Raw genomic sequence first — 21,721 nt, forward strand, 5'->3', positions numbered from 1 at the left:
TGAATAAAAAGGAGGATATATCTTAAGTGCGCATGCGTGTCAGATTGGAATGGTTTCTCAGCCGGCTTGCATCGTAACATTATTCCGGATCAAGCACTAGCTATATTAGTTCAATAATCTTCAACACATCTTAAACGCCTTTTCACCTTATCCGGGCTTCCTAACCACTGCATATATATCATATAGACAGCCGTAGTTTTGTCATCATTTCCACACTAAAATGAAAGTGAAAGTACAAGATGGGATAAGGAGTTCTTTTTTAACCACTGGTTTGTTTTGAAGACACAAGCAAATCATTTAGAAAGTGTTTTGAAAGTTACCAGGTACGCTCACGTGAATAAGAAATTTGTTCATTTAAACAATTCATGTAAACAGTACAGAGGAGAGCATAACGTGTAGAACATGGCTGATTTCAAGAGGTAATGATCAAACTCCATCCTCGATTATCTCTATTTTTAGGGTATACGTTACGATCACTCTCAACTATATGTGGAGAGTGATCGTAACGTATACCCTGGAGATTATCGAGGATGATCAAACTCTTGCTCGAATACTCTTGCACCTGAATCAATTCGATTATTTTTCAAATATAAGTTACTGGTGGCTGTGGCGTTTAACAGCAGTGGTGAGTTACCCTGAATGCTATTAACTGAATTGTTTGTTGTGGTAACTGTATATTCGTGGCGAGATGTTGAATTTGACAGTTTCTGCAACTTATGTTCCATACTTACCGCCCGGTACAAGACGACGGAAATGTCTGGTCGTTTTAGCATTAAATTGCAATGAGACACTGGTTAACCTCTGATGGTTTTGAGTTATAGCAACAGTACCTCTCCTTCTGGGTGCATTTTCGTGTTTTATGTTTGATAAACACTTGTTGACTTATTCAGTCTTGTGAACCCTCTGTACCAGAACTGTGGTAACCTACGCTGACGTAAATTTTAATACCCAAAAGGTCCGTATGCGGGTGATTTTATATCATGAAAATATTATCCGAAGGTTAATTCGCTACTTTTTGAAGCATTCGTAAAATGTTTCACATTACATTGGTGAATTGTCTCAAGTCAAATCCGTAGACCAGTTCTTATTACACTGTTCATTTGTCTCAAAAAACACCCTAAGACCAGTAATATTACACTACCCAGATTTAACCCTTAGTCCAGATCATACATATTACACTGTTTGTCTCAAGCCTAACTGTTGAAGCCAGTTCATGTGGTCGTCAACAAGTTAGCCAGCTATAGACTGACTGAACATTGTATGCTGCAGTAAGCAATATTACAGATGAGGTGAGGTGAGGTGAGGTGAGGTGAAATGAAATTTTTTTACGTCGTGCTTGAGAATATTTCGCTCATATGACGTCGTGCATGCATGTGTATGTGTATGTGCGGCTGCTTGTACTAGCCCAGACTTAAGCTGGTTTTATAGTGCTAGCCCACTGAGATACCATGCCGCAGTGAAGCATGAATACCCCACTCAGACACATTATACTGACTCCGAGCCGACCAGTCCTTGTTGTACCCATTAATGCCGAGCGCCAGGCAGGGACCAACAAGTACCATATTTTAACGTCTTTTGGTTTGACGTGGTCGGGGATCGAACCCGCGACCTTCTGCTCTCTGGGCGGACGCTCTAACTACTACACCACAGAGGCGGTTGATGTATGAAATTTGTTTCTTTGAAGTGTAGTGTAACTCAGCAATATTCCAGCTATACCATGGAGTCTGAACCTGACAATCTTGCTACTGGCATGAGTGAGTGAGTGAGGTTTCCAGCAATTTCATGGCAAGGGGACATAAGAAATGGGCTTCACATATTGCACCCACATGGGAAATGAACTGGGGCCTGTGGCTTTACAAACCTTTTAACCATTAGCCTTCCCAACGCCCCAACTGGCGACATGAACATCCATCTCTAGGGACAAAATGACATAAATCGGCTGAGTCAGCTAAGGTGACCACCTGATCCTGTTTATCACCCACCCTATAAGCATGGGTTGCTGAAGATCAGCTGTAACCCAGATCTTCAAAGGTCAGCTGTATCAAATTAAACTAAGCTGGATGAGTGAGTTCACTTTTAGGCTGCACTCAGTAATATTCCGCTATATGGTGGCAGTCTGTAAATAATCAAGTCTGGGCCAAACAATCCGGTGCTCAACAGCATGAGCATCGACCTACGCAATTGGGATACGATGACATGTGTCAACCAAGTCAGAGAGCCTGACCACCCGATCCCTTAGTCACTTCTTACTACAAGCATGGGTTACTGAAGATCAATTCTAACCCCGATCTTCATGGGTCAGTAGCTGGATGAGTGACAGAAGCAGCAGCTGTCATAACCTAGTCAGCAACATTACAGTTATATCACACAAGCCACTGCCTGGTCAGCAGACAGTACAAGCACCATTCTACAGACAGTAAAACCTGTCTTCCTCTGTCTGCACAAAAGAAGCACACAACAATATATCATTTCAAAACAAATTTATTACTGGTGTATACTGCAAATGCATATTCGGTTATCCATAAAAAAATCTAAGCTATACTTTGCAGGTATTGACTTATGTCCCTGAGATGTACGACATATTCAGACACGAAACAGTTGAGGTGTTCATGGTTTTGGCAACAAATACTACACAATAACTTTCATTCACTTCTCAGATTACCACAGCAACATTCATATTAGAGATTATCATTTTATCTAAAAAGTCTTGAGAACAAGCTGTCAGTTGTCCTTAATTATGAAGAACCTGTAGTATAGGAGCACCAATGTCTAGCAGTATTAATCTTCATGACTTTTCTATTTCAATTCCTTCAATGAATTGATTTTCTTAATACAAATGCTTATACTGATGTCTAGAAATGAAAATATAATTTCTGAAGCAATATTCAAAGAGTAGCGCACATTAGATATGTATCAGGAAATAAAATCAATCTGGCTGTCTTAAAGCAATTTACTTAACAAGTGTTCGTATTCGATCTTCAACTTCAAAGCATTAATAAAAACTATATTTCCTGGGACTACTGGAATAAAAAGTGAATTTATTATCTTGTGATTTTCAAAACTGTCTCATTTTACACTCAGAGCAAATTAGTTTGACATAGGTCTACAAAGAAATATATGTTTTCAAGAGGTTTTTGATTAATTTGACAAAAAGAAATAAAACAGTTATCCTCCTCCACAATTAAACAGGAAAATATACAAATGAAAAAATGTATTAACAGAAAAGTATGTCTCCTGGTTATCACACAAATTGCTAGTAATATGATACATGTAGATCTAATCTACATTACTAGACAATACTACGTCACAGAGCATACACTAGAGCAAATGTTGTGCCAACCCGTATTACCGTACAAGGAAAAAATAGTGACCAACAAACATACACATTTCCGCATAATCATGTCTCAGTTGAGCATATTTGTGTAGAGCTGTACATTTGTTTCAAATGATGATTGCTAATTTTTTAAACTATTTTGCAAAAGACAATTGTGGTGATTGCAAATTAATCTTGAAGTTTAAATACAATATATAAATTTCACAAATGAATAGTTTCACCTATCCGATATATCCTACATACTTGATACATAAATTCATTATCATACACTTTCACAGATTTTCCGAAAAAAGAACATACGATTCAGTTGGTTTGGGTAGAACATGTACAAATTATCATTTATAATTCATACATTTCATCACTTTGACACAACGATATATTTACAATGGCAGTGATAGGTTTTAATATGCATGGTCTACCACATTCAACACAAGCTACAGAACCAACAACTCTTTGACCTGTGACAACAGAGGTACCGCCGTGATCTGTTGGAATAACTGATCATAATCACCGGGGGTTATATAATTGATTTTTTTACATTATGGCAAAACTGAAATTCATAAAATAACATATGGGTATAGACAATATCAGCCTCGTAGTTCTATCTTCATATTGTCACATGATCACATCTTGAATGTTAGTCATTCAACCTACAGTTGGTCTGTTAAGGGACGAGTTAATATTGACTTTTTCATCACGTTTCCTGAGATGCTAGTTTCTGATGTTTAAGCTGCATGAACTGTAGCCTAACTTGTCCCATATCAGTATTATTATATACAGAAGTTTGTGAAACAGCAGTAAACAGCTTTTGGAATACATGGAAATGTAACACTCGGCAGATTAGTAGTGAGTGAGTGAGTATGGTTTTACGCCGCTTTTAGAAATATTCCAGCAATATTGAGGGACACCAGAAATGGGCTTCACACATTGTACCCATGGGGGAATCGAACCGCATCGGTTTAGAAACATTTTAACCAGCACCCCATGTCGCCGCAAGACTTAGTAATAACAGATCCACAATGAGATATGATTTTGTAGATTATTTTTCAAACCTTTTGAAATAGAAATAATATACAGGTATATTTAAATTGTATATATATTTCCAATCAACACTGCTTGGGTTGGTTAAATGAAGCAAAAACATGTTTGATGGGGGAGTGATGAGAGTAAGGAGTACTTATCTCCCCTTTAAGAACTTTTGAAGTTTTTTTTCAAAGTTTTTGCTTCAACTGCAAACTAAGCAGGGATAGAAATACTTTTTTTTGTAAGTGTGCCTTAGGGCACCAGACAAATATTTTAGGTGTGCCTTTCAGAAATCAAGTATGCCCACATATTTTTAGAATAAATGACAATGATGATAATCATTTGAAATTTAGTGTTAAATAAAGAAATGGGTTTATGAGCATTCAAATATGTATGGTATTATTCAGTTTGGTAATAAATAATTGTTTGGGGGATTAAATGACTAAATGTGAGCTATGTCTCCAGAAAATTAGGCGTGTCAAAAGGGCACAGAGAACATCTTTTAACCGTTGCACACTAATATATGGGGTATTTCGAACCCTGCTAAGCAATAATTATTGGAAAGATATGATACATGAATTGCTTCATTTTGTACCAATTAGAATGTTTCAAACTAATGTAATCAAATCACATTCAGATCTCAGACCAATATGTGAGTTTTACCATATGAGTGAGAATGTTTTTTACGATTTTTATCATACAAAATCGATAATTCAGTGTGATCAAAGTGATTTCATGTCTGGTGTCGAAAAAACACAAATATTTCACACCAAATAAGTGTTTTGGGAACAGAAATCAAGCTTTCTTTTCCAATGTTAAAATCTGACTAAATTTCAGATATTTCATTCCAAATTAGTGAACTGTCACACATAACATAACAATCACAGTGCTACATACTGACTTGTGGTTTTGGTGTATCATTCATCCCAACAACGTGCAAGCTTTGAGATCATTTGGTTTTGTTATACATCACAATTTAGCACCTGTATCACAACAGTTGTGAACTGACAAGTTAAACACAATAACCACTGGGCCACAACTCCCTGTAATGTATAAGACATTTTCTTGAAGCATATAATAATTTTTAAAGGAATGAACTCAAGATCAAACCATTTAAGATTGTAATGTTAGATCCTATTCAAGGTTGCCATGACTTTCCTGGTATGGTTCAGCTGCATGCTGTGAATGATCAAAGTCTACAGACGCTCCCGTGAAGATATGTGACAGAAAGTGATGTTCTGACCTTGTCTGATAAACAACTCATCACTGCTTAATAGAAACTAAAACTAAACATCTTATCATTACAGAACATGTTCCAAGTCCATGAAGTTGATTACTGTCATCCTTGCAACTTGGTTGTGAAACTAAATATAGCGAATTGCTATCATATGTTGCCTGCTATCAACTAACCATACAGAGAATCACAAGTGTCCTACAATATACAAGACAGCATAAAAGACAAAGGTTTAAAACGTGACAACCAAACAATGTTAAAAAATTAACATTAAGTAGTGAAGACCTTTGCATGAACAAATAAGGGTTTACAGCTAAGTGAGATAATCAGATTTACATCCCATTTCCTTATATAACATTTACAAATAGATCGCGAAAACAAATTGTCATTATACACAAATTCTCCCAAAAATGAGACCTAAAGCTGTCAATCTCTTACACAAAAAGTGAGATCACTGTTTTTTACTCTATTTCACTGTACATGAGTGAGTGAGTGAGTTCAGTTTTACGCCGCTTTTAACCATATTCCAGGTATATCACAGTGGGGGACACCAGAAATGGGCTTCACACATTGTACCCATGTGGGGAATCGAACCCAGGTCTCTGGTGAGACAAGCGAACGCTTTAACCACTAGGCTACCCCACCGCCCCTCACTGTACATGAAATCATTCAGAATGGTGGTATACATCTGTTGAGACAAAATTAGGAGATGTCCTTTTGATAAACTAATAACAGTTACTTTAGAAAATAGGATCAAGTCTGAATATCAGTTTAATAGCTTTATCAGTAATCTAGATTTAGCCACCTAATTATCTAAAACACTATTGCTATGTACATAGATTTATTTGCATAAATAGGAAGGTTTTGAGTCTATTTCAACAGTAATAAAACAGTGAGTGAGTTAATCTAACACAGCACTATAGAGAAGGTTTGCAGAGGTCTTAAAGGGGTTCTTTCAGGTAAAGGAAACCATTTTATTGGCAACCTTATAATCACTCAAATGACCATTTTCATAACAATTTTGATGACCAAGCAAACGGGCTGGAGTGTTCTTACGGTGCCAAAAAATGTTCGTAAGAAGTACTTACATGAGAATGAAGGATTTTCACTGAAGTGTTTTGTTGATCGTCATGGACATAGTCCAGACTGTATGCACACTGACAGCTAAGCGATGTTCTACCTATGCAAGGAGCTAGTCACGAACTGTGGGCTATGTGACTGAGTAACATGCAGTGGCCACAGATGCCAACCCTAATTAAAGTTTTGAAGTAATTAGTGGAGTAAAAGAGTGTAATTCCAATTAAATAATAATTGCTTATAATGGTACCATAATTCAGTTCTTTGCTGCAACATTTTTTCGTTATGTCTAAACGGATATAAAACACATGTATATGCACTGACGCTTGTAATACATATGTAGACAACATCAACAATACTTGAAAAATAGGGTTGGAAAGCTAAAACCAAGCTGAAAAATGACTAGGCTTGCATTTGAAAAGTTCAATAATATTTAACCTTGAAATTGAATATCAAAGCAATATATAAACATCAAAACAATGGACATCAAGATGAAACAATGTACCAATACTAGTTTCCTAACGGCATGTGACAACCATATCAGTGACATCCATCAGAGTATAATTTCAACAAGGACTGGAGCTGGAGAAACTTGCAGAGTCTGTAAACTGCATCGTGTCAAACATAAGGTTGAAGCTCCACCTATTCATAATATTCTTCATGAGATAATAAACTTTTTATTGTTTTGAAGACAACCTTTGTGGTGTTTCCAGCTCTGAAGAATAACAGGTGTACATGCCATTGGCAGAATGCTTCATATGGCCAGGACAGTTACAGTCTATTCTGTGTGAAATATTAAGCATGTAAATAATTCGTGAAAATCAGTGCCAAAACATAGTTATTATTGGAGGACAAGCATAATTGTCTGCATCTCTGATTGTACTACATGTATTGTACATTAAAAGAGTGAGTGAGTTTAGTTTAACGCCGCTTTTAGCAATTTTCCATCAATATCACGGACACCAGAAATGGGCTTCACATATTGTACTCATGTGGGGATTCGAACCCGGGTCTTCGGCATGACGTGTAAATGCTTTAACCACAAGGCTACCCCACCACCCCGTACACTAAAAGAACCCCTTTAAGGAACAAACACAACACAGAAATACAATAGTAACAGCTGCTGCAGGTATATAAAATCTGAAAGATAAGATAAACAGTGTGTCCTAATGTCTTGACCTCTTCTGAAGTAAGAGCTGCCGTAGGGAGTTGGCTTCTTCTCGCAATGTCGCTACTTGGGCTCTTAGTATTGCGTTTTCCTTCTCCAAAAACTGGCCCTGATTGCTATTTCATCTTCTCTTGCTTTCCTTGCGTCTCGTGACTTTTTGGCAGCATTGTTGTTGCGTTGCCTTCTTCCGAAGTATTTACCGTCTTTTTGTTCATCTGGAATAGCCTTCTTCTCACTGCGGGGCCGCTTCTGTGTGCTCTGGATGGCTGAGAGTGCCCTGGCTAGTGCAGGTGATGAGGCAGCTGAAATGGTGAAATGAATAATTAATGAAGTACTTCAGCTGTCATAACAGCAAAGCTATCAAAAGACCTCTGGTCTTCACAAAGGGATGATGAGACATCAACAGTTTCACTCTAAGGATCCTAACCATTCTTGTTTCTGTTCCAGGCTGTCTAAAAATCAATTGAGAGCTAGTTTATAGATGTTCTTCAGAAACCTTTGTCATTATTTGAAAGATGTGAGGTGAAATTGGGTTTAACGTCGTGCTTGAGAATATTTCGCTCATATGACGACGTGCATGCGTGTGTATGTGTATGTGCGGCTGCTTGTACTAGCCCAGACTGAAGCTGGTTTTATAGTGCTAGCCCACTGAGATACCATGCCGCAGTGAAGCATGAATACCCCACTCAGACACATTATACTGAGTCTGTATAATAGTCAGCTTCATATATCCAACTGTTAAACAGCAGTATAAACTGGACCAACAATCAGAAAACATGTACAACGCAATCAATATATAACATTTTCGTGCTCAGAAAACAAATATAGATTTTGATCTGTGACAACACGATGTTTTGACAATGGCAAGCATGAGTCTACACCTGGCACATTTTACACAAAAATAACTTTTTCACATTTTTGTAAATAGAGAAATAGTGAAAACCTTTTGCAAGAAAAATGGTTTCTTCGTTGGCATTGTCTTTTGATTTTATGGCCAAAGCAAATAATCTACCAAACACTACACAGAAACAGTGATCATCAGAAAGTCACCTCCCCACTAACATATTCGGTCAAGTGACAACAGCTTCACTAATCAAATTTAAGGATTTTCTGGAATGGTAGATTTTTAACATTTTTTGTTACTAGTATTGTCTTTAGGATTCGTTTCCTTCGAGATACTTGTTTTTTTAGCTTTATAAACGATTATATAGTTCACAGTACATCTCCTCAAAACAGGTCCGGGGGGCCATGACGACTAGAATGTAGACTAATGCTTAGTCTCTGATAAATAAAATTTTGATTGTAACAAATAAACCCATTTAAATTGAAAAGTATCCCCAGGGAGACCAGTGATTCAGAACTTGAGGAAATCTAGACCTGCTTCATTTAGGCTTTAGCACTGCAGGGAATTCAAGGCTGTACGGAAAATAATGTGGTTCAAACTAACTAGACTGACTAGAGCGTAGCAGCGTTGGAATATGTACCACCTGCACAACATTACAAGCAATCTAATAACATGTGTAGTATTTCTCTATGTTACAACAGAGGTTACCTTTGATGTAACACCCCCGAGTAATGTCTTCCACCTGCCTACCAACTAGCAGGACATGTACCACTAGGTTCCAGGTCTGTTTACATCACTCCCATAATGTGTTACTGTGCTGATGACAAACAGCTAGGGTTCCATCCAGTAAAGTACCAGTCACTCCATGCACTATCTCACTCTCACTCCATCAATTACACACAGATATGGCCCTTGCAGGACATTAAAGTAATAAACAATGGTGGCTTACTCAAATGAAACCAGCTTTTATGCCTTAATGATAGACCTACACCCATCAACAGTGAGGTATTGGAAAACTACTTAACGAGGAGGCTATTTCTTTCAAGTGTCCAATCAAAACCTTTCTATCAATATGTTCTGTTTGCTTACATTACAAGGTCAAAAGCTTATAACTGGTCATTAGATTCACTATAAATCTCAGGGTGTCAGAAATCTAGTAATAGCTAGCCATTAAATCCAAGGACCACAGCAGCCCAGCATAATCTGACCCTCACAATGTGAGTGGTAAAAAGATCTGGTCAGTGTTTGTAGATGGCCAGGTCACTGTGACCTAATGGTCTAGGTGTAATTCATTGTAGTTTGTGTAAACATACTTCTGTGAGGGTTGCGAAGGGAGGGTCATCATGTGCTACAATGTTTTATAATGATTTAGAGACAAAGGAGATTTCATCTGGATTGCATAGAGAATAGACAAGATGAATTCCTCATATTGTAGACAAGTTGAATTCCTCATATTGTGTGTCCTAATGAACCTCCAAAATCAAAATACCTGCACAAGACTAACAAATATTTGCATGGAAATGACCGAGCTTGCACTTTCAAGAATATAGTCATTGAAATGTTGATTTCTGATTTTGCTAGTAAACAAATAGAGGTTACTGATAGAAACGTTTTGACTTTTGAAATAGTATACATGGTTGACCCTCCGCTGAGCATTTACAGTATCTTTAAAGATCTAATTGAAGTCAAGAGCAAGAGCAAGATTTGTCTGTGGAGTGAATTCTTTAGTAATGGGTTGAGCTCTCATCTGTGTCTAAGGTACTTAACTTACCTCAGAAGTGGGAATGTGTTCCAGAACAAAAATATGATCCGAAGAGATCACACAATATATCTGCTATAGCTACAGTCAATTATTTCATTTGTCACTCAATGAACAAATATACAAGAGGATTATAGCAAAATTTGAATTTTATTCATCTTATTTGTGGTTCTGCTTTTCTAACAGTGACACTGGAACATCTGAATATCCTTCGTTGATAAAAAATACAAGTACAAAAAAAGAAAATTTGATGGAACTTTTCATGAAAATCTTCACAAAAGATGCAATCACAAATTAGCTGCATCCCACAGTTCTAGCATTTATATACATAAATATCTTTGGACAAATGATGGAAAAACATCAAATACCACTTCTCTAATCATCTTATCTCTTTCCAAGATTTCATGGACTTGACAGTTAATAAGGTCAGACATATCTCAGAATATCCCATCAGTTTAACAAGTCTACAAAGGAACTGAGCCCACCCCCTCCAGACCCTCTCCATTTAACACATCTGTATATTTCACTCAATGCTCTGTAAGAAATTCCAGGATGGATAAGCTCCATGGCCCTGGGTCAATGATGGCTAGTGATGAAAAGTAAAGGTCAAACAACCTGACCCTGGCACTGCCCCCTACTGGACAAAGCCTTCATCAGGATATACAAACTATGGGCAGATGGTTAGCCCATCCCCTTGACCTCCCACCCTCAAGGCCATGCTGGCATATTGTACCAATAGACTCCAGTGGGTAGGGGGAATAGTTGTTGAGGAAACATGCGTAATTGGTGATTAACTAGCTATGTTATATTGGGTTATTGAGGAAGTTGCCATGATGCGAAATCACTTGCTACCACCTTTCAATTAACGTAGACACACTTATAACTATATATATTTAGTCATTATATATCATGTTACACAAATCTTGATATCTACTTTCTGTCTTTGACTATTACAATTATCTGCAGAAAATCAAGTAAACAGCTGCATATTTTGATAAAGAATTTATGAATGAAAATATAACAAATAGCCCCTGATATATTTCCTTCTAGTTCTCCATTTCTTGGCTTAAATAACATGATGCAAGCTGGCAAATATTAGTTGAGTTGAGTGAGTGAGTGAGTTTAGTTCACGCCACTTTTAGCAATACTTCAGCAATACTGCAGCACTGGACACCAGGAGCAAGTGAGTGAGTGAGTTGAATTCACTAACAAGGGTAACTTAAAAACACATCCAGTTCAAACTGGCTTCTGAGGTGAGGTGAAATTGGGTTTAACATCATGCTTGAGAATATTTCGCTCATATGACGACGCGCATGCATGTGTGTGTGTGTGTGTATGTGTATGTGCGGCTGCTTGTACTAGCCCAGACTTAAGCTGGTTTTATAGTGCTGGGATACCATGCCGTAGTAAAGCATGAGTACCCAACTCAGACACATAATACTGACTCCGAGCCGACCAGTCCTTTTACCCATTAATGCCGAACGCCAGGCAGGGACCAACAAATACCATATTTTAACGTCTTTTGGTATGACGCGTTGGGGGATCAAACCCGCGACCTTCCGCTCTCCGGGCGGGCGCTCTAACCACTATACCACGGAGGCGGTCCAACTGGCTCCTGAACCACAATCATAGGAACAATAGTTATCATTATTAATAATTCTAAGATTAACTCTATCACAGCACTGGCACAAATCCTGTATTTTGACTGCAATCATGCAAAATTATTCTCAAGAATTTTCAACAGAAATTCTATTAACTGTCAACTACACATGACTAGTTGTCAAGATGATAGAACTCCTTGTTAAAAGTTGAACAATACTCACTTCTTTAACTTTTCCACCTTGTTAATGTTTTGTGCAGCCAGAATTAATGATTTATGGCAATGATGTAATAGAGGTACAGGTTTCAAAAGAATGATATGTTTTGGGCATGCCCAAGGGATGCAATTCTGTGAGAGCAAATTGCAGTGCCCTAGATGGCCACACCACCCTTTGAAGATTGAAAATTGTTATTTTGAAATTAACTGAAATATGTGTAACTGTGTGGATATGTTACTAACCAACCAGTTTACAAAGTCATCTCAAAGCCTCGAGTAACATTTTAGAGCTCATAAGAGCTACAACTACATCTTTTTAAGAAACTGTTTTCGACAGACATTAAAGCAATATCAACAGAAAGACTGTCAAACTCAGCACAGTTTGGCACATCCATTCGAATGAAATAATGTTTCCATATGAACGAATGGCTGGGAAAAGAGATGGTTCACCCATTAAACACTATGTTTGTGTGACCTTATACTTTCTTATCATGAAATTATAGGGGTATATTTCTGTGATAAGAAATTGAGCTTGAATAAAGTAAACAATATTCAGCTAAATACCAGTAGTCATCACCAACTGTGTAAACATCCTCTACAAGTTAATGATGTTTACCATGCACAGAATAAACCACTGCAGAGGAGTTACCACAAAACCCCTGTGGTTGTAAGCAGTGACTGAGTGAGTGAGTGAGTATGGTTTTACTCCGCTTTTAGCAATATTCCAGCAATATCACGGAAAGGAGACGCCAGAGGTTGTAAGAAAGGAGGTTGCACAAAACCACATTGGTTGTAAAGAAAGAGGTTGCACAAAACCACATTGGTTGTAAGGAAAGAAGTTGCACAGAATCCACAAAACCCTGGTTGTAAGGAATGGTTCTTCAAGAGTTTCCACTCTTCCCTCAACCCCTTCCCTCCATCTTTTAAGTAACTGAGAAGGCAACTCCCATCAACCCACAAGAACTCAATACACAACTTGTTCCACCCCGGAAGTAACTCATGAGACATCTTCCTCCACCCCATAAGTAACTCATGAGACAGCTTCCTCCACCCCATAAGTAACTCATGAGACAGCTTCCTCCACCCCATAAGTAACTCATGAGACAGCTTCCTCCACCCCATAAGTAACTCATGAGACAGCTTCCTCCACCCCATAAGTAACTCATGAGACATCTTCCTCCACCCCATAAGTAACTCATGAGACATCTTCCTCCACCCCATAAGTAACTCATGAGACATCTTCCTCCACCCCGTAAGTAACGGGCTGGCTGGGTCCAATCTTGCTTCAACCGCCCCCTGATAGGGAAACTGCCTATCCATCCCAGAACTTGTATAGTGGAGACTGGACTACCTCCCCCCTCCCCTCCTGTGGCTGTACAAACACCATCAGAGGAGGTAACATCCTTGTTATTGTAAGATGACCTCCACTGATCTGGTGAGCTAACCCGCAGGAAGCTGAAGGATGCCTTGACCCTCATAATGCACAGACCAGGGACATTTGGAGGAAATGAGCAAAAGATGCTTCCTTGATAAAATTTGATGTAAAACACCCTTGCATAAACTAAAAGCAGACTGAGATATTAATAAATTCTGACATTAACAGCACATGCAATTCATGCTAATAGCCCATGACTTGAGCAGGGTGACAATGCACCATTATCTTGGGAGCATGAGATCACCCTCGGTTTATAGACTACCTCCAACCTTCCCAGACTCAATAAATATCCCAGACTCAATAAATAAGGTAATCTCATAGTTTATAGCTCCCCATGATTTGCTAGAATAGTTACAACCAGCAAGGCATAACCATTAAGCTGGATATGAATTTCTTGATAATTTGTACCCTTTCATTAAATTGATCAGTACAATGACAGGACACTAGTTAGGATATCAAAAGTAGATATGGAACAGTACATTCATTATAAAGAATCAATTGAACAAGAAAACCTTTGCTTTGTCCTATTCATGAATGTTTCTGTTATATAAAGGTATGTCCTTCCTGTAAGTCAGAACCACTGAAGGATGAAGACAAATCCTCTCACTGGAGCAGGATTAACCATTACACTGACACAGACACAACATGATGAAATATGACACATGCCTATATTGCCTAATATTTCCCACATGATCCATATACATAATGGCATCATCTGGATATATGGTGTTATTCAACTGCTAAAGAGGATATAAGTGTTATTCAACACACCTTTGGAATATATTTTATTATTCAACAGTTATATGAAGTGAGAGCATATTCTCGGGGTGAATGCCCTGCTGGCAGTTAGTGTCACTACTGCAAATGACAAGTTTGTACACCACTGTCAGATATGTCAGAAGCACTAGTGTCAACACCAACCTGGGTGCCGTTGTACAAAACAACCTTAACGCTAAGACTACCTTAAGTCCATGTTAAGATAAGGGAGTTACAGTAACCTTAGCTCTAAGATCGTTTTGTACAATGGCACCCTGTATTTTAGCAAAGTATAGGCATGAAACAGACACATGTAGAGTACAGACACTGGCTATGCTCACATAATGTAACATAAAGGTTACTGACATCATAATCTGAGTTAATTCATGACAGAAGTACCTTTCTAAAACTCATCTCAGATTCCAACCCAAAGGATCGCAGGCAAATTGGGAAAAATATATCATTTTCTCACTGATTGTTATTTTTTTACCTGATTAAGTATTTCTCTATTTCAATATATGTTTGAATCGTATTTCAACTTTTTTAAATGATCCAGTTGTCAGTGAAATACAAGTCACACTGCCCAAGCCATCAGATGAGGAATAACAAGATTAACATTAATTGGAAAAATGTACTTCCTATTTTGGGAAATATTACTGACAAATGCTGCACATTTAGGGATGATTGTCTGAGCAGGTGTCTTGTTTGCTGTTTCATGCAGCCCTCAGCAAATTTCCAGCTATATGATGGCAGTCTGTAAACAATCAAATCTGGACCAGACAATCCACTGAGTGACATCATGACTGAGCAGGTGTAGATAAATCCCTGTCTCTGGTGAAAATACAGTCTGAGACATAAATATATATCTTCTGCAAACATACCCGTGAAGATCGGGGTTAGAATTGGTCTTCAGTAACCCATGCTTGTCATAAGATGCAACTCATGGGATCGGGTGGTCAGGCTTGCTGACTTGGTTGACACGTCATCGAATCCCAATTGCATAGATTGATGCTCATGCTGTTGATCACTGGATCCCAAACTCGATTATTTACAGACTTGATGCTCATGCTGTTGATCACTGGATTGTCAGGTCCAGACTCATTATTATTTACAGACTATCTTAAGTTATATAGCTGGAATATTGCTGAGTGCAGCAATAAACAACAAACCAAACCAATCTGCAAACTGACTGACTGAGTTTGGTTTTACGCCGCTTTCAGCAATATTCCAACAACATCACGGCGGGGGACACCAGATATGGGCTTCACACATTGTGCCCATGTGGGGATTCGAACCCGGGTCTTCGGCGTGACGAGCCAACGCTTTAACCATTAGGCTACCCCACTGCCCCCAATCTGTAAACACCTTTACAGCCAGTGTGAAGGGATAAGCAAATAGTCTGATTCTATGATGCTTTTATCAGCATTTCCAGCAGCATCACACCAAGTATATGGCACTGGTGCTCATCTTGCACCAAGATTGCGGTTTGGTCTGTGCTGTTACAAAATATTTCATTATTTTATAATATATTTATTTTGAAATATTTTCCACCTGCATTTCATCTGCCAGACAAGGAAAACTGCAAACATGTACATGCATTTCGCTGCAGCATAAACCAAGGACAATAGCCAAATCTTTGAAAGGTATGATGTGACAACTGTTTGACAAAACTAGCTGTGAACAAGTAGCCACTAAAGGTGTTGTGAATGACACACTGCAATAGTCATGTCATTACTCTGTAACACTCGTATCTACAGAACACACCACCCTTGATACTGATTGATGGATGGCCAGCCATGGCTGCAGGCTACCAGTGTCTTGAAGTCAATGTCCTCTATGGCCATTGGACCATGTCCACTGCCACTAAGCGTGAATGAACTGGTAAGTGTCAGTGAGTGCTTTCAAACGTAAGTAGATCTGAAGAATTGTGCAATGTTACGTAAATGTTGATTCCACACATAACTGTGGTCTATTGTTAGTGCAAATGAATAAAAACGTATTCATCTTGGTTTCTTGTAGAAGAAACATTAATTTCATTATTCACAGTGAGTGGATGAATGAGTGAATGAATGAGTGGATGAGAGAGTGGATGGATGGGTGGGTGATTCAGTGAGTGAGTGGATGAGTGAGTGGATGAGTGGGTGATTCAGTGAGTGAGTGAGTGTGGTGAGCTTAACATTGCTGTTGAAACATATTTTTTCTTGAAAAACGTGGATATACTTAAACATGAAACAAAAACTAAATTTGTCTAAGTCTACAAAGAGTGGAAGCTTCTGTAATTATCACTCAATTTGCTTATGTGTGAAACAGAATTACTAATCTTACAAAAACATACTTAAACTTGACATGTCTCAAAATGCCAAGGACAAACTCCACGATACCATTTTAATTATTTCTTTCACAACTCCAAGATAGCTACAAACTTCACAAGACAAGAATCTGGCAACAGATAATGATTTCATGCCTTAAGGCAAACCAAACATCTTCAGCCTATGTCAACAACCTGCCTGGCCAGTGAAGCATGTCCACTAATTGAGGGCAATAATTGAGATGCTCTGATCACTTCATCACAGATTCCTCCATGTCAAACACACTGAAGATGATGAGATTATCTCATAACCTAATTGAACTAATCAGTGGTATTGGTCTGGAAGGTCACCACTAAAAGGAACATTTTGCTATGACAGGCGATAAGTTAAACTAGTGCAATGGATAGATCAATATATAATAAATATATTTCAATGCAATATTGTGCCAAACATGGTTCTGATTCTTACCAAATATAATTGATTGCAACAATGTTGAGGTATATTTGATGTCAATAATAAAAATAGTCTCCCATAGCCAAACCAATTCTGTATATTAGATTTCTAGATGCTCATTCCGATATGTAGACACCTCCTCATTTGAAAGATATGTAAGTATACCAGTAGGTGAGCTCTGTTGAATCCTTTAATATGTCATTTCCAGTAGGATGTCCATGTCTTTGTATAATAATACGTAAAATATATTTTCTAGATAGACTGAAAAGATTGATAGTACACAAACTGTGATATCTATCATCACTTTTTAAATCTATTTTCATATAAGATCAGCTGATATTTGCGTTAATGACAATTAAATTAACAAGTCCCACAAATCCATTCCCTGTATATTTCTCTGTTTCCTTGGAGTGTGAGTACATTTACATAAGTACATGGTAAGTCGCTCTTCACCCCCAGCAGAGGACTGCATTAAGTGACACATCAGTTGATCCGATTACCATAATCATATTGTACCTGATGCAATAGCTGGAGGCAGAGTCAACAAACTGCCTGCTCATTCAGGTGTGTCGCTCATCTGTATGTCCATAGGTAAATGCATGGAGTTTGATGAAGCAAACATAAATATGCAATTAGAACAAGTCTCTCCAGTCTTTAGTAATGTACCCTCCCAATGAATAAACATGTTGGATAAAGACGTTGAATACAGCCGTTAAATAAAGATCTTATTCATGAAAGGTTCATTGATATCAATTATGTCCTATACATTTTCTGCTGACTCCATAATACATTGATATGCTGTACAATATTATGCACAGGCATGCTATAGAAGATCAAGCAAACGACACTGATGTATTTGGACCTAAAGCTTTATCACACTTCATATGCACTAACCATCAGTGAACTGAATGTGAGAGCAGATTATACATATTCCTGATTTTATCAAATCTGGTAAAAGCCATATTTAATACTGACTGAAATTCTTGTTTCTTTGTCATGAAGAAGAAAGTTAACCCCTAAACCAATTTGATCCCACACATTTCCATGGTCACTGAACCCCATTTACAGACTTACATCTTTCACCTATAGTTAGGTCAGATTACACAAGCAGAGGTCAGTGAACTTTCCCTTTGCCGACAACCCATCAAATGTACCATGGCCATTACTTATTGTCCCATCTACAGGTAGGGCATAGAAAGTCCATTCTCTCAACCTTTGATTTCCTGCTCATCTGTATAGGACATGTGATAAACTTGGCCCCCTGGTGGCAATGAAACAGGTGTGAGTCACAACACTTAATTAAATTGGTCTTTGGCTAATCCCCATGATGCAATGCCAGCCAATAGCAGTGTAACATGCAGAATTTACTACACTTTCATTGATTCATTTAAACCTAGGATTCAAAATGTCATCTTCCCACAGAAGACTCTTGGGTAACTGAAAAGTTATGTTGAAGAAGCACATTGTCCTGACAAGAATCTCATTTACAGCCTATTGTGTTTAACATGACATATCTTCTTTGATGTAATATGTGTGTGACTTGAACATCTTGTTTTTTTCTCCATGGTAAAGTTGTCTTGTTTCCCAAAACATCTCACAAGTATACAACTTATTTAAACAATGGACGTCAGTGTAAACTTGTCCACATTGAACACTATTTTCAGTAATAGTTAATATTAATAACTTTTGCAAATGTCAAATAACCTTTCAGTTTCCGAAGTTAATTTTATTACTCATTCCTTTTTGCTGTTTTTAAAATAATCTGTTTTAAGAATGATACTAATCAGTTTCTCAACTCTCTGTTTTCAGACTGAACCACTTATCAGAAACTTCTACTGGGAATACAAGACTGAAGTATGATTTGCTACACATGTCTTCCACTTGTCTATGAACAAAGGCAGACCTCATTATTGTCAGTAATAGCTCTGTGAAGTAACTGAAACAAGGAAATAAAACTTCAGAGTCTGAGAAAGTAATGATGTGAAACCACATTGACTCGGCTTTGAGGAAAAGATTACTACCATGTGTCTAAATAATTGTTAATCATTGCATACAAAACACATGGCATCAATGCTCTAATATCCATTAAGATTGATCATTGATTTGTATCAAAGTCCACAAACAGTCCTCTGACCATAGAATGGGATTGAAAGGATTAAGCCCTTTCTGTACTACAATGAAGCCCATGCAGGAAGATGCAATGTTATTTCGAAGTGATCATTACCTATTCAAACCAGCAAAAGCAGAATAAATCATTAGATGCAATGCCTCGTAAAAAGCAATCAGGTAATGTTAGATCTAGTGCTGTGTGGTCTATGTCCAAAGCCCTTGACTACAGTCCCATGTTTTTGTGACCAATAGCCCTAGGCACTGTGATCCAAACTTACAACATGCGTTGCATAATACTTATTGCAACTCTGTAGGTTATTAGGTTAATTAGAACAGTAAAGGTTGTTGACCTTTCATGACGTCACGTGACACCATACCTCAGCTGACATAGAGAAAGTGACAACTTATGCTTAGTGACATAGTTGCATTGCATTACCATGGCTAATATTATATATCCCCACTGGAGTTCTACAGGGTTATGCAACACCTCTGTTGCTATTCTTAGTTGGCTTATCTATACTGTCTTGGAGCATGGAATGGTTGGGCTATCTTAGTTTCTGTGGCTAAGTCACTGAGAGGGTGAAATCATGCCTTCAAATGGAATCCAAATAGTATCCTTTCCACACTTATCAAATTAACATATATGACATATTTAACATCCAACTTTTAACCTTTTTTAAAATTTACACATACAACAATTCTGTGGGCCTTGTTTAATACTCAGCATGTTGAAAACCAAAAGGAAAGCACATGTAGTTTCAATGTTGAAATGTAAAATTGTTAGTGTTACAGCAGCGACATGTGACTCAAAATTACTGAACTTCTGACACTGCTATAAAAGAAAGACACAATACACCCAAAAATGTAACTTAATGCTAAAAAATGTTCCACATTATAAGCCTGAAAACAATGTGTACATATAATCTATTTTATTGAAATATATGTAAATTGTGTTTTCTTACATTTTTAAAAAAACATGAAATGAAAACCTTTGAGTCCATGAGAAAACAAGACTTCTCCAAATGAAAAATGTGCTGTTCAGTAGGCACTCAAGCTAACTGTTCCAGGCTAATGTATTGTTTCTCATTTACTGGTTATAATTTATTCACAACAACCAAATACATGAACTTGACATCTAAATCTAACCTGAAACAAGTTCAGAAGCATTAATCTATCAACATAACTCTCAGCATTTAAATATCTAAACTGTAACCCACCAATCCAAGAAAAACCAAAAATACAATTTCCACAATTTTAAATGATTCTAATTTAGTCTACTAAGACTACTAAAATGAAAAAACAACAACCAAACATTAATGTCATTCTTTCCTTGCTATAAAAAAGAAGAACAAAATGTAAAATTTAATTTTCATTAAATTTATAAATTTAAAATCTCACCAGCAAACTGTCCTGGAAAGGCACCAGCAAGAGCTGCATAGGGGAATGCCGCTGGACTGGCAGCAGAGGTGGAACAATAATAATCCATATTTGACATATCCATATTGAAGTCAGTTGACTGTCATCCCAACCTAACAGGGCTGTGTCACCAATGAGACTAATCCAGTAGGGGGCAAGCTTCCACTTTTACTTCTAGTGACCAGAGAGAGCCCTATTGTCCAACCTCAACCTGTTTGCCGCTGCTCCAAATGGCTTCGGACAAACCACTGACCATACTGCCCCAGGCAATTAAAGATAAATTTAGAAACGGGCCAACACATAATCAGGCCCATGGCAGGGGGAAGGGCCCAATGATGTAACAGGCCATGACATTAATCTCATTCAAGGCCCAGGAAAGTTGGAGGAATGGTGGAAGGATGCTATCTATAAATATGCTGACAAGAGTCTGGAGCACATATTGATAAAGATGGACATGGCTTCAAATGTTCGGATGGGCAAGTATTACCTCACTGACTTTGTGAGACAAAGAGTGTCAAAACCTTCCTGAAATAACTTTATGAAAGTTAAGAATTGTATTACAAATTGAACATTGTATTAGCAGTTGTCAAACTTTTGCACCTGTGTAATTATTAAGTTGCATTTCCATAAATATATCCCACTTATTGATGCTTGGACCCCCACTATAGACAATGGTAGAGTCTGCCTGGTCAAGCTGACCAGGGGTGATTACAGGAAGAGGTTTGAACAGCTGAAGAATTCTTCTATCTATTGAATCTGTCTGTTCATTACCAGATGTTGGAGGCTAGCATTCCAACACAAATATCTCACTCCCACCTAGAGTAAACACCTTCCATCCATTCTCAATGTCACGAGCAGGGTATTCTTATTTCCCCACAATTTTCAACAACTAAAATTTACATTCAAACCTTCCTAGGTACCACATCTAATAATTGTTCAAATTTTTAGAAAAGATTAAAAGAAACTCCAGGAAGACATGATATTTCTT

The 21,721-nt window shown here is 37.8% G+C and overlaps 1 long non-coding RNA gene across 1 annotated transcript; it reads left to right on the forward strand.

The window, feature by feature from the left end:
- The first annotated feature begins 238 nt into the window (after positions 1–238).
- On the forward strand, positions 239–19,503 carry LOC124273857. The gene is made up of 3 exons (XR_006897759.1): positions 239–323; positions 16,204–16,327; positions 19,018–19,503. It is a non-coding gene; the product is annotated as an uncharacterized LOC124273857 (long non-coding RNA).
- Positions 19,504–21,721: the final 2,218 nt, after the last annotated feature.

Source organism: Haliotis rubra, unplaced genomic scaffold (assembly GCF_003918875.1).
Source record: "Haliotis rubra isolate DU_JTF1 unplaced genomic scaffold, ASM391887v1 Scf185, whole genome shotgun sequence".
Lineage (NCBI taxonomy): Eukaryota > Metazoa > Mollusca > Gastropoda > Lepetellida > Haliotidae > Haliotis > Haliotis rubra.